This window comes from Nothobranchius furzeri, chromosome 7 (genome assembly GCF_043380555.1).
Source record: "Nothobranchius furzeri strain GRZ-AD chromosome 7, NfurGRZ-RIMD1, whole genome shotgun sequence".
Lineage (NCBI taxonomy): Eukaryota > Metazoa > Chordata > Actinopteri > Cyprinodontiformes > Nothobranchiidae > Nothobranchius > Nothobranchius furzeri.
In genome coordinates, this window is record NC_091747.1 from 37,776,698 (window position 1) to 37,798,491 (window position 21,794).

At 43.5% G+C, this 21,794-nt stretch overlaps 1 long non-coding RNA gene across 2 annotated transcripts in view; it reads right to left on the reverse strand.

Annotated features, from left to right (window-relative positions):
• Nucleotides 1–2,230: 2,230 nt before the first annotated feature.
• The window catches only part of LOC139070574 (uncharacterized), a 46,518-nt gene continuing 26,954 nt past the window's right edge, over nt 2,231–21,794 (reverse strand). Inside the window, exons 2-6 of one of the 2 annotated variants that reach the window (XR_011521067.1) lie at nt 3,897–4,045; nt 3,556–3,645; nt 3,360–3,478; nt 3,214–3,274; nt 2,231–2,361 (exon numbers count right to left, since the gene is read on the reverse strand). This is a non-coding gene — a long non-coding RNA (uncharacterized lncRNA). Of the gene's footprint in view, nt 2,362–2,920; nt 3,133–3,213; nt 3,275–3,359; nt 3,479–3,555; nt 3,646–3,896; nt 4,046–21,794 lie in introns of those variants that run through there. The other variant, XR_011521066.1, reaches the window with a different exon arrangement.

A 21,794-nucleotide genomic window follows, 5' to 3' on the forward strand; every position in this document is an offset into this window, starting at 1 on the left:
CAGCAAGGAGCTTTCCACCTTTCTCCATTTGAGAACCATGACCTAGTACCTAGAAGAGCTAACTCTCAACTGCTTCTCACTTAGTGCACGCTGAAGGTCATAGCTTTACAGCATCAGCAAAATCAGGCTCTCAAACCAGACAGCCTTCTATTTATGACTACATCTTGTGATCCTCCTGATGGACACCACAAACAGGAACAAGGGGCAGCTTTGGTCCAACAAGCTTCAGTAATGAGCTCAACCTGGAATGTGGATCCAGCTCCTAGCAAAAAACTGTTTCAATTGTTCTTCAAGCAAGCATCCCGAGTGGTGCTAATGTGATTCTTCATCTATAAGCACAGTTAAAAAAATAAAAACTGTCAAGTTTTTGGTAAAATACCGGCAGCTGTGGTTGCCAGGAATATACCGTGAAAAAATGTGTAATCTGTAAACGAAAATACGGTATACTGGTTTTGTAATCCCAAATTTTACAGTAGACAATTTTTTTTAACAAAATCATGGTAGGAAAAAAAGCTAATGTATTTGTCAATTATACAGTAATTTCATGTAAAAAAATGCAACGTTACATAGCTTTTTACGGATTTTTACATTTAAAAATGAGTTATATGATATTAAAATTTACATTGACTTGTTGTTATTTTAACAGTGATAGGATAAACCTTATAATGGCAAATAAATGTAAAAATAAAAATATGGTAAACATTATTAAAACCATTGACAATAAAAAACAGTGAAACTGTATAAGAAATTACAGCATTTTATTTTTACGTAATAAATTTTACGATAAATTCCTGGCAACCACAGCTGCCGGTATTTTATCATACATTTGACAGTACAATGAGAAAATAAAAAATGTTACTTTACATTTAACATTGTGTAACGTGATGAAGGAGCCATTTCTCCCCCCAACAGCTGTTCTGTTTGACACAGTGCCAGAGTGCATGAAAGAACTCTATTTTAATAAAGCTAATCAAAACAATTGTTAGTCAATAATAACCATGTGACCGATCTGTGAGATCACAATGTTATGATTAATGTTTAATAAGGAAATGGCGTATTGTAGCCACTAGACAGCTGATTCACAAGATAAATAATCATGACACATTCCGGTCGCAAAATCCAATCAGAACCTCAAAACTCTGAAGCGTGGCACAGTCTCTGTGGTGTTTAATAATCTGTCAGCTGTGATTCGTCCAGAAACGAAAACATCAAAGATTAATAAGTCAGAACAATGCCATTTTAAGTTCAGTCTTCAGCCAGCTCTCAAAATCATCTGATGTTCCTCATTTGCTAAGTGGAGTATGGACCGGCCATCTGTACTTTTTACTTTTAAGCTGGGAACTGCCAAGCTGGGAAAATCCTGTCGTTGTTACCAACAAAACAACGGTTCCTTCAGAATAAAAGCTGAACTCGCTGACCCCAAAGGGGGGTCCCTTTGATGCTGTGAAACACCTGCCATTTTTACCTGGAGCCTACCCAAAGACTGGTTTGTCGTGCTGAGGACGCTGCTTCGTCGGCTCCAGTACCGTTGGAAGGTCGAGGACCTGGCAGCCTGATCTGTACGGGAGTCTCCCTGACGGGTAATGTAGAACGGCACCGATAGCATCTCATGCCTTTTCTGACTAAGGTTCAAACGTCGATCAGTTAGGAGCAAAATAACATCTCCCACTCAGACTCGCTTCTCCAGAACGAGGAGGTTCTGAACTGACATCGCACCAACCCACACTCCACCTCATGCCATTCCATTTGCATCCATCACTAGAGAGTTAGTCCTGTTAATTGTTTAAAATAATTTAGATAATACATTTTTCTTAAACGTTGGAGGTCTCTCTCTTCTCTTGTCTCTCAGTTCATGTAAAGTGTGTTTTAAATTTCCCTGTAATAAAAAGAACACTCTTCTGATTTTAAAAGCCCAGTGTCCATAGATGGGACCCATGCCAGGTATGGATCATTAATATCTCTGGTCATTAATTAAATTGTAGTACCCTTCCTTTCCACTACAATTGCAACTGTTAAATATAGAAAAATATAAAGATGCTCAAATAAGTTAGTGAAAAGTACTGATAAACAATGAGAAAAATTGACATAGCATTTGAAAACAAAATAAACATATTTGTTCTATTCCTACCCACAGCATAGATCTCGAGAATACAACATGTGTTCATATATTATAGCTGGTAATCTGTGGAGGAATAAATAAAAATGAAACACAAAATTACCTGCCCCTGACCGATCAACAGTAATGAGTCACTGGGTCCTGCCTTGGTGAAGGAAATCACTCAGTGGAGTTTCTAATGGCAAGGTGTCGAAGATACAAGCTCTGCAGGAAGACTTCCATGTCGATCAGGAGTTAACTTTGTTCTAGCAGGAAAAAATGGACAAAGTTTCAAAAGTTTGATCAGTGCTTGAGCAAAATGCACAGAAATTAACATGCTCTCAAAAACAGATCTAAAGATACATTATTTATGAAGTTTTAACAATACAGTTCTTCAACCTACTTATGTAAAAAGTGATACATAGACAACACAGCCCTAACCACAATCATAATTTATTGAAAAACATTGTATTCAAGTCTCCTACTTGAAGTTAATGACGGAATCAGGGTATATGCAGGAATCTTGGTTTATTTTAATACTTTTTCAAGACTCAGTTTTTTCTAGCAAATGAAGTGACCGTTAGGTATTAAAAATACTAAGAATTTCTTAAAAGGCAGACATTTTTGCTTTCTAAACTAAACTTTTCCTCATAAATTTAAAAGTATTTGTTCGACATTTTCTGACCTTACAAGGTCAGAAAATCTTAGCGAAAATGTCTGCCTTTAATTACAAAGAACTTAGTTTTCTCTAGGAAATTATTTTCTGGAAAATACATAAAATTATTCTCGGAATTAGGGTTTTAGCTTGCAATTTTGTCACATTCTGCAGGCTCCTGCCGTGTGAAACGGCCTTTATTAGAGGCGCAGTTTTCTCCATTTCCTCTCATCCCCCTCATGGCCGGGCCCCTAACAAGCCGGGGCCGGGAGGCCCCCATCCTGTAGCTCCGCCCCTGGAGCGTGTATCCTTTTCCTTCCACTGTTAGTCCTTCAGGTAAAGTCATAACCAGATGACAGGAGTTATCAGGTGATCAGCCAGGCTAATGATGAGATGCAGAAAGAAAACAAATCCAGGACAGTGTACAATAATAATAGCAATAATAATCTGTGGTGTTGCTCACCTCATGTGCTCTTATAGAATATTAACACATGCCTGCCTCATGGTGTAGCATCCATATTTTGCTGAGTGTCCAACAATAATGCAGGTTATTAGTTAATTTATGTTTGACAGCAAAAAAACAAAATATTTAACGTAAAAGTTATTTACCAGGTAAACCTGCTCACACGTCACCAAGTGTCACAGGACCAGAATCAGTAGTCTCCTTCATGATGTCATGATGTAATCTAGCTCCAAGCTCACAGCAGCAACACACGTGTAGCAATAAGCTATGAAACAAAAACATAGATGATGTTAAAACTCAAAGGTTGTAATGAAGATTACATGATGATTAAAAACAACTCACCTTTACTACACCTGCAAGGCTTCATGTTAGTCTGGACCATTTGAAGCTGCAACATTCAGTCTGACAGCAGATTACTTGGGTTCATTTAGCCTGACAAAATAAAATTATATATAACATCACAGTGTTGTGGGAGGTCGCTATCAGAGATGATAAGAAACATGTGGAAAGCAGAGCAAGGATGGAGCTACAGTTTTTTCTGTTAGATCAGGAGGCCCTGAGGTAAAACGGGATGTTAGTGTGAGACTGGGAAGATACTCCTCTCCAGTGGTGACCAGCCAGGCTGAGATGTAAGGAAAAAAACAGAAAACAGAGTACAATATTATTATTTAGAATGTTTTTACCTGGATCAGTTCATAGAGCTTGTCCTGTCCTTCAGATGGAAGCTGCTCAGAAGCTCTCCACCACACCTGGGTCTGTCCAGGAGTGTAGAAGCTGCTCTGGGTGGAATTCCCATCATGGTCCCAGTGTCAGACACACTGCTGCTGGGAGGCTATGTGAAATATAAAGACACAGCAAATATTGTTTATAGTTGTTTTTAAGAGCAGCAACACTCTTTTTGGTTGTACATTCCATTACCGTTGGAATTTGACAATGTTTTACAGTATATTTTACTGACTTTTTTTACAGTGTACATTGGTTTATAGAAGCACCTCTGAAGCTTTACATCTCGGTATGACCCCTGAAGTCCTCCGTCTCTCCTCCCTGCCAGTATCACCACAATTGAATCATTATCCTGACTGCAAAGTTCTGCTGTCAGCTCAGAAACAAACTAACTCCATTTCACCATGTCAGAGTGCAGCCTCAGAAAAACCACTGTGTCCACAGAGACAAATAGGGATGGACAGCTGACGGCTGAGAAGGAGCAGGACAAGAGAGGGGGAAGAAAGGTGGGGATGAAGGAGAGGACCGAGACAAGATCAGGAAAATACTTTAGAGTCAGATGCAGAGGACGAGTCAGTGAAGGAGAAATGCACAATCAAAACAGCACAGTGGGAAAGAGAAGGGAGGGAAGCGGGAATGTGAGATAAAGAGGTTTGGAGTTAGATCCAGACAGAAACACAGGAACAGATAAATGGACATTGACAGGGTGAGTGAAAAATGTAAATGGATGCAGATCGAGAAATAGAGCAGGTAAATCAGAGGAGTACTGTGACTGCCTCTTTGTGTGAAGTACAACAAAAGTGCCATGGAATGACTTTTGCTGTGGAAAAATGAATTCCTTGTTAGTTAATCTGAATTGCCCTTTCTGCTTTTATCCCAACAGCTAGGGACGCGACAATACCACTTTTTTTCCAAACCGATAAGATACAGATACTTGGATCTGAGTACTCACCGATACCAATTACAGACACTTCTACTACTCTAAAACTGTTATGAATTGGAGTACAGGTTTTATTTTCTTCTCTGTTTTCAACAGGAAAAGACTGTGAGGTGCATTAAACGTAAAATATATTAATAAAAATGATCACAAAACTAAAATACTAGGTACACAAATGACAAGTTACAGTGAAGCCACTTTCAAGCAACTGCATTGGTATCGGTTCCTGGTATTGGTTAACTTTTACCAATACCGATACCAGTATTGGTGTCGGTGCATCCCTACCAACAGCAAGTTAACTCAGATGGTATTCAGCCTGTTTGTAATTAAATCCTATAATGTTGTTCCATTATTGTCCAAAAACGATAAAACCCATTGCATGTGACATGTTACACTCAACATGTTACTCAAAAACCATAAAGATGTGCACTGTAATTCAGTTGGACTCACACTGTCCTGTTGGCACACTCACCAGAGTATCAGGTGGGAATGAACCCTCAGATAAAAATATCTTCACAAAGGCATCTTTTAGCTCAGTTTCAGTAAAGGCACTTGACCTTCTTGGACCATGAACTGATCTAATTTTAAATGAATGTTTTCATGGCATGTGTAGTCAAAAGGCTCAGGAACAACGTTCTACATCTCTAACCTGATTACAAAAGGCTAAATAAACTTGGATCACTCATTCCACTCTCCTGTTCCTCATTTAGCTCTTATTATTTTGACTGCATTGAAGGAACTCCAATTAGTTTGTTTTCATCTGCAAAGCTAAGCTAAGCTTAATTTATTAGTAGATATAAAGCATGCAACAATTGATTAAAAAGCACATTTATGCACTATTGTATTTAAAATGGATTACAACATATATGAAAACCTTAGGAATTTACCACTAATAGATGTCTGAATTCCCAATATAGTTCCAGTTTGTAGTCGATATTAGTGTTAATGTTCTAAAAATGCTTTCATTTCTACCTTTTTCCAAAAAACAGAAGCAATACAAGTAGAAGGATAAGCATGCATCTTTGCTCTTGATGACTTTGTTGAGCTCGGCCATTTTCATCTGAAAACAACATTTTTGAAGCATATATGCCTGGAACAGTTTTTTTTAAATAACAAGACAAGAAGATAAAAATGTGTTCGTGCACACAAGAAGCTACAGCAGTCCACACTCTGAAGGGGACGCTGAAATACTCATTTGTCCAGTGTCCCTTTAGGGACACTTTACCTAAAGCCTAGTTTTTCCTGCTTCGTCAGCAAGTTTCCACTCACAGGAAAACTTATCGAAGGAGACATTTTACTTTTATAGTTTTCCGTTGGTCAATGTTGCGAAGCAATTCTCCACCAAGACAGCAGGGGGCGTAGATGTATTCTTGCACCTGCTAGTGCAATGACGTCTCTGCAAAGGTTTATCTACTAACGCAAATATCATTAAGGAAGTCTGCATTCGGATTGAAAATTTAAATTGATTTGCTGATGTTGGAATTTGTCATTGTTTCTATTTTGTTAAATAAAGTTTGAAAAAAAATGCGTGCAATACACTAATCCACTCTAGGAGCAGTGGCCAATAGAACGCAAGTTTCCGTTGACCTGGAATGGCTTTATCTGAAGGAATGAAAACTTTTTTTTTCTTACAACTCAATGGGAGCGCGAAAGACAGCATCCACAGTGGATTGCCCGTGTACCTCTGCCGCCGTGGTTGAGTTTGATTTACTTTGGCCGTGGTTGCTGATCAGAGCCCTTGCATGGATGGAGAAGTAGGCTTAAGTCACTGATATAAAGAAACTGAATTCACCCATTTTGTTTTCAGTTTTCCTAAAAAGGTGCTTTGATTAAGTAAACTTTAAATAATAATGATATTTCAATTGCAGGAAAGTAATTTGAAGTTGGGGATCAATGATGAACAGTTTGTCAGTGCAAAAAACCAAACATTTGTAGAATCTCACTCCCAAAACTGCAAAAAGATAAGTAAAACACTTTGGACGATGGTGACTGCCACTGAACATTTTTACAAGCAGCAGTTATGTTTTACAAATTATACAAACACACTGTAAGGCTGCTGTAATTTGGAGATGACAGGATACAGAAGTTTTGCAGTCTTGCATTTGCTGCTTCACAGCTCTTTTAAACAGAAAGGGCTGCTATCAAAACCAACTTCGTCTCTGGAGAATCTCAACTCCCAGAGGCACAAAGTCTAGGGGAGTGCATGTTTATTGACACAGACCTCCCACACACGTCACCTCGGTAACTAAGTAGTTTCACTATGCTGTTTTTTGCTTAATTTTTCTTAAGGTAGCAAGAAGGGAGGCCAATGTGGCTCAAAAAACACAAACACTTCAGTCTAAAAGGCTTTATTTACTCCCCCTACAGAATTTTCACAACTGAAATGACATCATTTATCTTTGTAAAGCCAAAGAAAAACATGGACACACGTAGCTGCATTCAGGCCCTCGGCTCTCTGTTCGTTTTCCACAAAGACCCGTGAAACCATCCACCTAGAGGGAGCCAGGCCTGGTTTTTGGACGGCAGACAAAGATGACAGCCCACTACAGCTCCGCCAGTCATATTTTATGGTTAATTATAATGCGTTTGATGAGGGTGGCTGTTTTTAAAAGGCCAAATGGATCTGATGGCTGTGAAGCTACAGTGTTCACAGTCTAGACATATGGCTGGGTGTAATCTCCACGAGGTTTCAGCGAACACTTTAAAGAACGGGAGCCTGGCACCAGAACACACAGACGCACCAGCACTCGACACTTTGCGTTCTTGTTAACTGTTACTTTCCAATTGGACACATGATCATTTCAGGCTCTGTTGGTTCTCTAATGCACCCCCCCCCCCCCAGATTCACTGATATGAATCAAATGCCATACTGTGGGCTTCCATTCAGTGGCTTTTAGTGTGTCAGCTCAAATGCTTTGTTATCAGCTTCCCTGTCTGCCAAGAGCAGGCTGAGACTGTCACTGTAATGTTATTGACCTTTGACCCCATTTGTTCCACTGGCAGTGCCTCGTGTTTTATCGGTCTTCTTCTGCGTCTTTCCTTTTCGGCACCTTTCCTGTCATCATAATGGCCCTTGGAGGCACACCACCCACACAAACACATGCGTAGACAGGTCGCATCTCCTTGACATGCCACGGGCAATCTGTGTCCCGTCTCATTTAAAACAACTCTCCAAATGAGGCCTGTGAAATAAAGTGTTTCTCTCAGTGGTCTGGTTTCCAGTCAGCTCTTCCCTTCTTTCCCCATCCTGCCTCCTCCATCATGATGTCAAGTTGAAGAAGTATGCCTAAGCAGACACTTGATTTGTCTTGTTTTGTCATTAGCTCCGTGGTCACTGAGCAACCCGCAAATACATGCTGCCCCCTCCTTGTATCGATTTGATGTCAGCCGCTGCGTGGCAGTGATGCACGAATCAGCTGCCCGGTTTTGATTTTAGACAAAGTGGTACAACAATGTAACATTCAGAGAGCTGGTTACTATTTAGTGAGAGATGGTGGGTTTGACCAAAAGGTTAAATATTAGTCAGCAGCAATGACAGGGATGAAAAGAGAGCTGACCCACAACTCTACCCCAGCTTTCCATCTGATGTGGGCATGATTCTGTAAAAGACATGTTTTCCCCGCAAGCTCATCAGTGCATCTCTTCCCACCAGGAGCACATCAGGTCCGCTACACACATATGGTCTCGTAAGGTCACAAAATCATCTGAGATTTACAAGACCATAGGGCTGCTCAATTAATCGAATTTTAATCCCAATTACGATCTGAGTTTTGAACGATTATAAAAACAAAACAAGCTGATTATTTGCTCCTCCCACTTGCGCTGCCCTGAGTTGCAAATGAAGCGCTCCTCCCACAGTGTTGCCAACTTAGCGACTTTAACGCTATTTCTAACAGCTTTTCAGGCCCCCTTCTTGAGTTTTTAAATCGTAAAAATATCTAGCGAACACCTCAGAAACATCTCTGGTAACCCTTAGCTACTTTCTGGATAACATAAATTGAAAAATCGTCTTAAATAATCGAGATCTCAATTTCAGTCACAATAATCATGGTTATTATTTTTGCCATAATCGAGCAGCCCTACAAGACCATTCATGATTTTGGCAGTTGAGGCGATAACAAGCAACGAGAAAGATGGCAGATTGTGTCCAAATTTGTCTGTGGCTAATTTTCTGTTCTGTTTACCTTGGCTAGGGAGGCATCACAGGTGCTGACGTATTTGTTTTTTTTTTTTTACTAATTGCACAACTGGAAATCTGCATGTGTATTTTTTTGTTGGAAAGGATATTACACTGCTTCCACGTGTAACGTCCTGTCTGTTCTGATCTTAACTCCTGAACTTGACGCGTTGGGAAGTGTATCACATAATTTTGGGCAACCTGATACTACATTTCTGGGATGTGCAATGCTTCATGCACCCATTGGTTTAAATGGTTACTTATTGCTGCTTAGTATGGTTTGCAGATAATATGCAATGCTTATGGATCTGGTGCAAAGCTTTTCATTAACTGTCCATGAAGTTTGGCCTAATCTGGACAGATGGACTGACAGATAGATGATGTTTGGGTATGTAAACAAGCTGTGTTCCACAGGTCTGTTCGTTCCCACCTCCTAATGATTTGTGCCCACTTTAGTGTAAAATGTTGTTGTCATTGTTGAATTGTGAATTGTTCTAGAATAACTTTGGATCCCAAGAAAGTAAAAATTAAGAAGTGCTAAATTGTTTTGACCAAGCCCTATTAAAAGGAAGTTTCAGTAATCCAAGTGTACCGGTTGTTACGTAGTGTACTTTGGGGGGTTTAATTAAGAACAATAAGATGTGATGAATCTATAGAAATAGAGTATCAACCTGACTGATCTTTGAATGTTTACCCAGAAGAATTCAGGATTCTTTGCTTATTCAGTGACCATAAACGCACTTCATATTAATTCGGACGGAGTCAAGTATATAGTTATAATAAACTTTATTTTCTAGACTAATTATAATACCTGACAAGTTATGAAACAATGTGAAATGGATGAATATGTGTGGATGGAATGCGGTGTCTGATGATGGAATGTGATTTTTTATCAGAACCTTGTATCTGGAAGAAACTGAGTTCTGGGTGTGAAAGAGTTTGGTCTGCTATAAACTAGAACGTTGATTATTAATAAAACCACATCAGATGCAACCTGTCGTGCCTACTGAGTTGGCAACAAGATGGCGCCTGTGCTTGGCTTAGCCGCAGTCACCGGCCACTTTTTCAAACTTTTCTCCCCTAACCTCCTCTTCTCCACCTTGCTCCTGTCTGCGATCCTCTTCAGTAGTGTCCCTGCTACCATCTCCTATGATCGCCAGACTCTTTTGTCCTTCCGTTCGTTCACGATCGCCCAAGATGCTCCGAGGACATACCATCCTGTTTGTTTACCTGAGTGGCGCACTGGCCCGGAGCCAAAGGACGATCACGAGCTACGCATCTCCAGCTATGTTTGTCCGGTCCCGGGAAAACGTTGGAGGAAAAGAGGTAAACAAGCAGGAATCCAGGTGAGAATAACTTCTCTTAAAGCATGGTTTATCTAGTAAACATCGGCGCAATCTTCTAGCTTCTTGTCCTTTGTTTGGTGACCTGAGCGCCACTTCCGCATTCTCGCCAGGCCGCGTTGCGACGCGGTTCATCTGTCCAAGTTTTTTAAGGTCGGTTTCTCTTCATTCCTCAGTGGTTTCTCCTCCTGTTCCCTCCATAAGTGGTTTTTATAAACACCGTGGATCTAACCCTGCTAATTTACGTCCACTAACTCCAGCTGTTTCTGTAGTTTCTGATTCCTCCACCTCACTCAGCATGGCTCTATTAAAAACCCGCTCTGTTAACAATAAGTCCTTCCTGCTCAATGATCTAATTCTCTCTAAAAACCTGGATTTTCTGTTTCTGACTGAAGTTTGGCAGCAAACATCTGATTATTCTGGTCTGACTGAACTCTGCCCGAGTGGTTATTCTTTTCTTAGCCAGCCCTGGGGTTCTGGTCATGGTGGAGGCCTAGTTGTTGTTTTCAGAGACCATCTTCCATGTAGCTCTACAACCTCTGGTCACTTTGCTTCCTTTGAACTGCAGCTGATTAAAGTCGGGCGTAAGGACCCGCTCTACTGTGCTGTGGTCTATCGTCCACCTGGTCCAAACAGTTCTTTCCTTCAGGAGTTTAGTGACTTTCTATCCTCCACTGTGAAGCTGTCCAGACTGGTGATTGTTGGTGACTTTAACATCCACGTTGATGATTCCTCCGATCTCTTTGCCATGAATTTCTCCAGCCTCATGGACTCCTTCAGCTTTACCCAGCATGTTTCTGGCCCCACACACACCAGGGGACACACTCTAGACCTTGTTTTTACCCTGAGTCTAAATGCTGACAGTGTTTGTCCTGAGGACGTTTATATTTCAGATCACCATTGCATTTTTTTTAACTTGTCAGTTTCTGCGTCCCCACCTCCTGCTCGCCGTATGGTTAGTTCTCATTTTCTTAATGAGAGCACAGCTAGAAATTTTTCTGCTACTTTTGATCCAACCTGTTCTTCTGATAACGACCCAGATTCCTTGACTTCTCAGTTCAACGAGCACTGCCTCTCCATTCTGGACAACATCTGTCCTGTCAGAACCAGATCAGTTCCTGCAGTGAACCCTACTCCCTGGTTTAATGACTGCCTTCGCAGCCTGAAGCGTCAATGCAGAAAAATTGAGCACTTGTGGAAGAAAACCCATCTCCACGTCCATCTGCTGCACCTAAAGGATCTTCTGACATCCTTTAACTCTGCAGTCAGAGACACCAGGGTTTCCTATTTCTCCAACCTGGTGTCCCAGAGCAAAGGGAACCCCAAGGTGCTGTTTCTCCAAAAATCATGAACTATATTGAGATGAATGCACAAGTTTAGAGCTGCCTTTATACTGATGTCATGACCCTGATCAGGTAGAAGAGGGTGCAGAAAATGAGTGAGTGTGTTCATACAGCTGGATTTTATTGGTGGCAACATTACAAAGAACTTTTAGATAATGTGCAGCTCCCACAAAAGTAAAAAAGCAGCAGGAAATAGTGATCTTATAAAAGTGATTGCACTCATAAAGTTTTTTTTTCTTGGCATAACAGCTGAGGCTGATATTTACATGGAAACATTTTCCACTGAAGAGAAACTTGTGATGTGGGAGATGGTTCCAGAACACATGCTGATCAATATTGTGGTGAGATTGTTTTGGACATGTGTTGTTTACAAGGTCGGTAAGGATCCTTGTTTGTGTTTATTTTAGGTTATGGAACAAAACATGTAACTCAGTATAGATGCCTGTCTTTTCATTAGGGTTGTCAACTTATATAGAAAACTGACTTAGAGCTCCTTTATTACTGTTTCACTGGAAAACTGAGATGAGAGAGAGATAATCTGGATTGATTGCTATGAACTTCTTATTGATGCTCTGGTATCAGCAGACGTATGGATCTGTCGCTTCTCTGGGCCGGACTGACACGATGACTGACGACTTTGTTGTAAAACCACAAAAGTAGGTGGATCCTTATTCACTAACAAGTGAGTGAACATTATTTAAAAGAATTGATTATAAAGAGTAATGTGAAATGGGCTTCTGTAAGTAATGCTTGTGTCTGCTTTTAAAATTATTGCATGTTGTTGTGGGATCATTTGTTTACAAATGTTATTTGTAGGGAATAGTTTGTGTTTACTTTGGATAATTAGTCAGTTAGTTGTTACAAAAGGCTATTTCCTCCTTCTAATGATCAGTCCTGTTGGTATTGGCAGTTTCAACAGGCAGGATGGATGAATGCTCCTTCATACTGCATCAAAGACAAACTACAACTGCCCCAGAAAATCCGCCTGAGAGGATATTCCTCACCTGCTGCTGGAAGGCATGCAGAGATGTTATTTTTGTGTTTGTTACCAAAAGATCTCTTGAACCACCACTTTATTGGATTTTCATCTGATCAGTCCAGTTCAAGATGGCCACCACAGCTGATTGACGTCACCACACCTAAACATGGCTATAAGTTTACAGATAATCCCCAGGCCTGGCGTCAAGGCCGGGCCTGGGCGGGCCCGGCCCGCCCATTTGCCAATCTGGCCCGCCCAGGACAGATTTCAGCACCGCATGCAAATGTATTGGCTCGAGATGATCAACAGAGGGCGCTCTAGGTTACTAATCGACAGTTTTAGATGCAGTAGAAGAAGACGCTTTCGTACAGTAGATTGCTAAAAATGGATATCAGAGCTTGGTTTAGCAAACAGAAAAACAATGCTAGCACAAGCAGGGATGATGCATCATCAAAAAGGCCAGTGCAGCCAGAAGTTGCAGCTACAAGCGCTTCTGTTCCTCCTCTCTCCGTGCCTCCAGCACAGTCTCAGCAGGCAATTGCGCCACCGAGTGGCAGCAGCACCAACATAAATCGCTGTTCAGATGACCTCGGGGTGGATAAGCCTAATCAGGTGCGCCTGGAAAATTATCCAGTTCGACTTTTCTCTGGGAAAAAACACAGTTTTTCTTCATCATGGTACCAAAATAGAATATGGTTGGAGTATTCAGCGGCATACTATTTCCCCTTCAGACAGTTTAGTTCTCATTCCTCATCAAACTCTTTGTTACCATTTTGAATTCAGGGGTGTCTGCTGTCCTTTTGATTCAAATGTTTTAAAACGCATATTAAAGTTGACACTGTTTTTGAACCATCTTAAATACAGGGTTGTCTGTTCTCTTTTTAGAAAGAAAACACTCTAGATTTTCTAAATCTTGTTTAGAAGACCTAGGTTACACTTCTTACCAGCTGGTAGCAGTAACGCACCAAGTCAATGTTTACCCAGAAGAAGAAGCACGTAGCCAAGAAGTAGCATGCTAACACGATGCTAACTAATATTCGTGATGTAAACATTATGAGAAATACGTGCAAAAAGAAGAATTTACTAAGGTATCAAGCTGCAGGGCAGGATTTGGAAGAAGACTTTTGGACTAAGTACGTTATTGGAGAACATTAACTGGACGTTAGGATTGTTTTGAGATGGTGACTCTGTGGTGCGCAGGCGCAGCTAAGAATGGTGAGTTGCAAGTATTGGTTCAGTAAAATTGGTTACTTTGTCTTAAGTTTTGATTGCATCTTTAATTGGCATAATCGTACATTCATAATCGGAATAAAACAGTGAAGAATCTTAGCTTTTCAGTTAGTTATGTAGAACAAGTTGGTGACGCAAAATGACGGATTTGACCCGGAAGTATATGTACTGTATGTAACGTCCACCAGACAGATTATAAACATGCAAAGGGGTTGAAAAAAACACGGTTTACTGGGCCCCCCAGAAAAACCCACTGCCCTTCCAGGTGAAGTCCTCTGGCGCCGGGTCTGATAATCCCTATTTCAAACTGGAAGCAGCAGAGGCATGGAGTGGCAGCAGAATGGAGCTTCAACCTGGTCCAGTACACAGCGGGAGAGACTTGGCCGCGGAATGGCTTCCTCGCTATGCTCCTCGCTGGACTCGCAAGATCACTAAATCCCTCGAGACGTCAAAGGTCATGGTTGGTTTGTGCAATTCGCCATTTAACCAAAAAAAAAAAAAAAGAACTAAATCACATTTAATATCACTATTTTGTGTCATTTATGATGTTCCTTTCCACTGCCAGGATTAAAGCCATGAAAAACACACCTTTGCACTGCAGGGAGTAAAAACCCTAACCCGTTAGGTCACACGTAAGCTACATATATATAAAATCACATTGCTGCAATACTTTTATTTTGAAAATTACATTTATTAGTGGGGCAAGGTGGAGAAACAAGGGCCCAGGCATGATTCGATCCCCAGACCAAAGGGACATCCCCTTGGCCAAGTAGCCAGGGCGCATGATCAATCGGGATACAATAACCCTCACCCTGTCACATTAGCAGCCAATACTAACATTAGAAAGTATTATGCAGTATTTTACAGTAATCTCTTCAATTTCCTACTATTGGTCTGAAAATCCTATTCATCAGAGCTCAGACAATCTGGATTATCTTCATCATCTGGCCAGGCATTTTCTGCCCTCCTCAAAATATGTAACCATAACAACATCAGGAGTTATCATGAAACACATAAAACATCATAAACATAGAAAAACATCTGAAAATACCCTTGAATATGAAGAAATTAGCAGTGGGTACCAGGCCCTCTGATACAGGTTGTTAGGTCCCTGTATGACCGGTGTCAGAGCTTGGTCCGCATTGCCGGCAGTAAGTCGGGCTCGTTCCCAGTGAGAGTTGGACTCCGCCAAGGCTGCCCTTTGTCACCGATTCTGTTCATAACCTTTATGGACAGGATTTCTAGGTGCAGCCAAGGTGTTGAGGGCATCCATTTTGGTGGCCTGAGGATCAGGTCTCTGCTTTTTGCAGATGATGTGGTCCTGTTGGCTTCATCAGAACGTGATCTTCAGCTTTCGCCAGAGCGGTTCGCAGCCGAGTGTGAAGCAGCTGGGATGAGAATCAGCTCCTCTAAATCTAAGACCATGGTCTTGATTCGGAAACGGGTATAATGCTTTCTCCGGGTCAGGGATGAGGTCCTGCCCCAAATGGAGGAGTTTAAGTATCTCGGGGTCTTGTTCATGAGTGAGGGAAAACTGGAGTGTGAGATCGATAGGCAGATTGGTGCTGCATCTGCAGTGATGTCTGTCGTGGTGAAGAGAGAGCTGAGTCAGAAGTCGAAGTTCTCAATTTACCGGTCCATCTACGTTCCTACCCTCACCTATGGTCATGAGCTTTGGGTAGTGACCGAAAGAACGAGATCGAGGATACAAGCAGCCGAAATGAGTTTTCTCCGAAGAGTGGCTGGGCTCTCCCTTAGAGATAGGGTGAGAAGCTCAGTCATTCGGGAGGGGCTCAGAGTAGATCTGCTGCTCCTCGACATCGAGAGGAGCCAGTTGAGGTGGCTCAGGCATCTGGTCAGGATTCCTCCTGGACGCTTCCCTGGTGAGGTTTTCCAGGCACATCCAACTGGGAGGAGACCTAAAGACAGACCAGGACACAGTAGAGGGACTATGTCTCTCACCTGTCCAGGAGCTGGCCCAAGTGGCTGGGGAGAGGGAAGTCTGGGCCTCTCTCCTTAGGCTACTGCCCCCGTGACCCGACTCCGGATAAACAAATGAAAATGGATGGATGGATGGATGGATGGATAAGAAATTAGTTTAACTTGGCTTTCACAGCCAAATGGTCCTTTATGTCTTTGATGCTAATCAAATGGCTCAAAAGAACGCAGAGCAGCAGGCAGCAAATCAGTGACGCTCTCTTAAGTCTCGTTGAAAAAATGTTTTTACAATTTTCAGACAATCTGCAGTTTGTCGTTTCCAAGAACGTTTTTGATTGCAACATATGTGTAAGGTTAGAGAAGTAGGTTGGTCAACATTACATCGAACACAAGTCTATTTGACCCTGCTGTCATCTTGCCAGAAGCAAATCAGGCATTTACCAAATAATTTTCTCATGAAAGAGCAGAAGAAACACAAAACAAAAATGTCTGATTTCTTCCGTTGTCTATGAAAATCAAATTAAAGGTTGTTTCACGTTTATATACGCAACAGTGACTCACACAATCCTTTGATTGTGATTCATGTGTATTTTTATTAAACAACTCTGGTCAAAACCTTGAGCAGATAAGTCTCCTCAAAGTTGAAAGCATTTTCCCATTTCCTGTTCAAATATTCAAAATGATTCCCCTTTGACCAAAGATCACTTCCTGTGAGGGATCGTGCCTGTTTTAGTTCACACCCTACTGCGATTACTGAGCCAAGGGGGACCGAACCAGTCTGATTAAACCAGACTAAACAAGACAGACTTAAAAACCATCCAAACACAGTGTTGAACTTCCAGCTGCGTAGCAGGAATGTAGAAAAAAAATAAAAAATAAAAAACCCTGTGTGGTTTTTACTTGTCACAGCTTCAGTGGAAAGAGCTATTTCAGTTTAAAGTGAGCTGACCACGAGCTTTTACATCAGCTTTAGAATAATCTTGAGTAGCAAGCTGTGAGACTGTCAACATCTGTGCACAGCATCATTTGTCAGGAGTTGACAAATCCCAGCAGCTAGCGCCTAGTAGGACGAAGTCTGTTTAAGTAGGAGATCAGTGTCTACTCGTTTGAAATGCTTACATTTAGAGAATGTTCTCTTGGGTTTTCAAAGTTTATTGAATACGCAATTGTTCTTTTGGTTTTCCAAAAAACAACAGTCAAAACTCAGCAACTGCTTAAAATTAATATGTGACAAATGCTTTAGCGCTAAGCTAATTTTCCCTCACATTTGTTAGTCTCCAAGAATCTGCTAAACATGAGTAACATCAGCTGACAGTGTGGGAGAAGCGACCTGTAAAAGGGAATTGCAAATAAATGTTTGGATAACATGCAAAGTAAAAAACTTATCAGAACTCTTTAGATAATAAGATTGTGTGAGTTTGTCCAACGCTGGATCATTTATCGATGTGCAGAAACACCCAGACATAAACTTGAATGACTCGCACAACACTGCCATCGGTGGTCCTCAGATTTAGTTAGGGGATACATCCAGTGGCATCACCAAGAGGTATATATATATATATATATATATATATATATATATATATATATATATATATATATATATATATATATATACATTTATATATATATACATATTGTAGTGATTTGAAGTTGTATATTTATACACTGTAATTAGATAATTTAATTATCTGATTTTGTATATTTATACACTGTAATTCAGGGGTGTCAAACTCATTTTAGCTCAGGGGCCACATTGCGAGAAATCTAGTCCCAAGTGGGCCGGACCGGTAAATTAAAAACAACTTCAGATTGTTTTCTTTGTTTTAATACAATCAATATAAAACAAGGCTGGAGCCTGAGGACAGTGTATCCAAAATGGTACAAGTACAACACCTGAAGTGTACTTGAAAATTTGAAAATAAAAATAAAAAAATCAATCAATAAAAAATACATTCCTTAGTGATTCAAAGAGCTTACAGATCACATGGCTAGATCAGTTTCATGCAGCACTTAAAGTATATTTGACTCATTTTACTTTACATCTTTTAGCTTTCACCAGCACATCAACATCAGAAATCACATCCTGAGTGGCGGCCAACTTCAGGATGTGATTCAAGTTCTTGTGTGAGCCTTGAGCGCAGCTTTGTTTTATTTATACTCATTACAGAGAAAACTTGCTCACAAAGATAAGTTTATTTTCACTCTACATTGTAAAGTATGAAAATAAAGTTTTCACAACCATCCCGCGGGCTGGATTTAACCCGCTTGCGGGACGGATCCGGCCCGCGGGCCGCATATTTGACACCCCTGCTGTAATTAGATCTAAGTAATCAATCAGAAGTAGCTGTTTTTATCATCAGGGAGTTTACTTAAACACTCTGTATTGACTCCTCCTTGAACCGTCACCTTATCGTGGTGGAGGAGTTTGAGTGCCCTAATGATCCTAGGAGCTATGTTGTCTGGGGCACTTAGTGCCCCTGGTAGGGTCTCCCATGACAAATTGGTCTTAGGTGAAGGGTGAGACAAAGAACGGTTCGAAGGATCTTTCATGGAGGTTAAAACGAAGAGTCAGAGTACCCAGCCCGGAGGGTTACCGGGGTCCCACCCTGGAGCCAGGCCTGGGGTTGGGGCCCGTGAGCGAGCGCCTGGTGGCCGGGCTTTCGCCCATGGGGCCCGGCCGGGCCCAGCCCGAACCGGATACATGGGCTCGTCCAACTGTGGACCCACCACCCGCAGGAGGAACATGAAGGGTCCGGTGCAATGCGAATCGGGTGGCAGACCAAGGCGGGAGCCTTGGCGGTCCAATCCCCGGACAAGAAAACTAGTTTTTGGGACATGGAACGTCACCTCGCTGGCAGGGAAGGAGCCGGAGCTTGTGGCAGAGGTTGAGCGCTACCGGCTAGATATAGTCGGACTCACCTCGACACATTGCATTGGCTCTGGAACCCGAGACCTGGAGAGGGGTTGGACACTCTACTTTGCTGGAGTTGCTCCGGGTGAGAGGCAGAGGGCTGGGGTTGGCTTTTTGTTAGGCCCGAGACTCTCTGCCTGTGTGTTGGGGTTTACCCCGGGGGACAAGAGGGTAGCTTCCTTGCGCCTTCGGGTCGGGGAACGGGTCCTGACTGTTGTTTGTGCGTATGGGCCAAATATCAGTTCAGAGTATCCACCCTTTTTGGAGTCCCTGGGACGAGTGCTAGATAGTGCTCCATCAGGGGACTCCATTGTCCTGCTGGGGGACTTCAATGCTCACGTGGGCAATGACAGCTTGACCTGGAGGGGTGTGATTGGGAGGAACGGCCCACCTAATCAGAACTCGAGCGGTGTTTTGTTATTGGACTTCTGTGCAAGCCGCAGTTTGGCCATAACGAACACCATGTTCGAACATAAGGATGCCCACCGGTACACTTGGTACCAGGGCAGCCTAGGTCACAGGTCGATGATAGATTTTGTAGTCGTATCATCTGACCTGCGGCCGTATGTTTTGGACACCCGAGTGAAGAGAGGGGCGGAGCTGTCAACTGATCACCACCTGGTGGTGAGTTGGATCAGATGGCAAGGGAACATGCCTCGTAGACCTGGCAGACCCAAACGCATAGTGAGGGTCTGCTGGGAACGCCTGGCAGAAGAACCTGTCAAGACGGTCTTCAACTCCCACCTCCGGCAGAGCTTTGACCACGTCCCGAGAGCAGTGGGGGACATTGAGTCCGAGTGGGCCTTGTTCCACTCTGCGATTGTCGAGGCGGCTGTTGCTAGCTGTGGTCGTAAGGTGGCCGGTGCCAGTCGTGGTGGCAACCCCCGTACCCGCTGGTGGACACCAGAGGTTCGGGGAGCCGTCAGGCTGAAGAAGGAGGCCTACAGGGCGTGGCTGGTCTGTGGGTCTCCGGAGGCAGCAGACAGGTACCGGATAGCCAAGCGGGGTGCAGCAGTGGCAGTTGCCGAGGCAAAATCTCGGGCGTGGGAGGAGTTTGGTGAGGCCATGGAGAAAGACTATCGATCGGCTCCAAAGAGGTTCTGGCAAACTGTCCGGCGCCTCAGGAGAGGAAGGCAGCAACTCGCTCACACTGTTTACAGTGGGGATGGGGAGCTGCTGACGTCAACTGAGGCTATAGTCGGACGGTGGAAGGAATACTTTGAGGAGCTCCTCAATCCCACCAATGCGCATTCCGAGGAGGAACCAGAGCTGGGAGGCCTGGGGATGGACTGTCCGATCTCGGGGGCAGAAGTTGTTGAGGTAGTCAAACAACTACACAGCGGCGGAGCCCCGGGGGCGGATGAGGTTCGTCCTGGGTATCTCAAGGCTATGGATGTTGTAGGGCTGTCATGGTTGACACGTCTCTACAACATTGCGTGGTCATCGGGGGCAGTTCCTAGGGAGTGGCAGACCGGGGTGGTGGTCCCCATCTTTAAGAAGGGTGACCTGAGGGTGTGTTCCAACTATAGGGGGATCACACTCCTCAGCCTCCCTGGAAAGGTCTACTCCAAGGTACTGGAGAGGAGGGTCCGATCGATAGTTGAATCTCAGATAGAGGAGGAGCAATGTGGTTTTCGTCCTGGCCGTGGAACTGTGGACCAGCTCTATACCCTTGCAAGGGTGATGGAGGGGGCATGGGAGTTTGCCCAACCAATCCACATGTGCTTTGTGGATTTGGAGAAGGCTTATGACCGTGTCCCCAGGGGCACCCTGTGGGGGACGCTCCAGGAGTATGGGGTGGGTGGCTTTCTGTTAAGGGCCATTCAGTCCCTTTACCAGAGGAGCGTGAGTTTGGTCCGCATAGCCGGTAGTAAGTCGGACCTGTTCCCAGTGAGGGTTGGACTCCGCCAGGGCTGCCCTTTGTCACCGGTTCTGTTCATCACTTTTATGGACAGAATTTCTAGACGCAGCCGTGGTGTGGAGTGTGTCGAGTTTGGTGGCAGGAGAATCTCGTCTCTGCTTTTTGCAGATGATGTGGTCCTCCTAGCTTCATCCAGCTCTGACCTTCAGCTCTTGCTGGGTAGGTTCGCGGCCGAATGTGAAGCGGCTGGGATGAGGATCAGCACCTCCAAATCTGAGACCATGGTTCTCGACCGGAAAAGGGTGGCTTGCCACCTCCGGGTCGGGGGAGAGGTCCTACCTCAAGTGGAGGAGTTTAAGTATCTCGGGGTCTTGTTCACGAGTGAGGGTAGTAGGGATCGGGAGATCGACAGGCGGATTGGTTCGGCGTCTGCAGTGATGCGGACGCTGAGCCGACCTGTCGTGGGTAAGAGGGAGCTGAGCCAGAAAGCCAGGCTCTCGATTTACCGGTCGATCTACGTCCCAATCCTCACCTATGGTCATGAGCTTTGGGTAATGACCGAAAGAACGAGATCGCGGATACAAGCGGCCGAAATGAGTTTCCTCCGTAGGGTGGCCGGGCTCAGCCTTAGAGATAGGGTGAGGAGCTCGGACATTCGGGAGGGACTCGGAGTAGAACCGCTGCTCCTCCGGATCGAAAGGAGCCAGTTGAGGTGGTTTGGGCATCTGGTCAGGACGCCTCCTGGACGCCTCCCCGGGGAGGTGTTTCGGGCATGTCCTGCCGGCAGAAGGCCCCCGGGTCGACCCAGGACACGTTGGAGAGGTTACATCTCCAATCTGGTCCGGGAACGCCTTGGGGTCCTGCCGGAGGAGCTGGTGGACAAGGCCGGGGAGAGGACGGCCTGGAGCTCCATAGTTGGGATGCTGCCCCCGCGACCCGGACCCGGATAAGCGGAGGAAGACGATGACGAAGACGAAGACTCTGTATTGACTGAGAGACAAGAAAAGAGAGAGAGTTGGGATCATTTAAGAATCTTTAATTTCTATAATTATAAATTCTTACAATCTACCAGGACTATCTCAATGATGGATGCATATGGATTTAGATGTTTCGTGTTGGTGTGTGTGTGTGTGTTT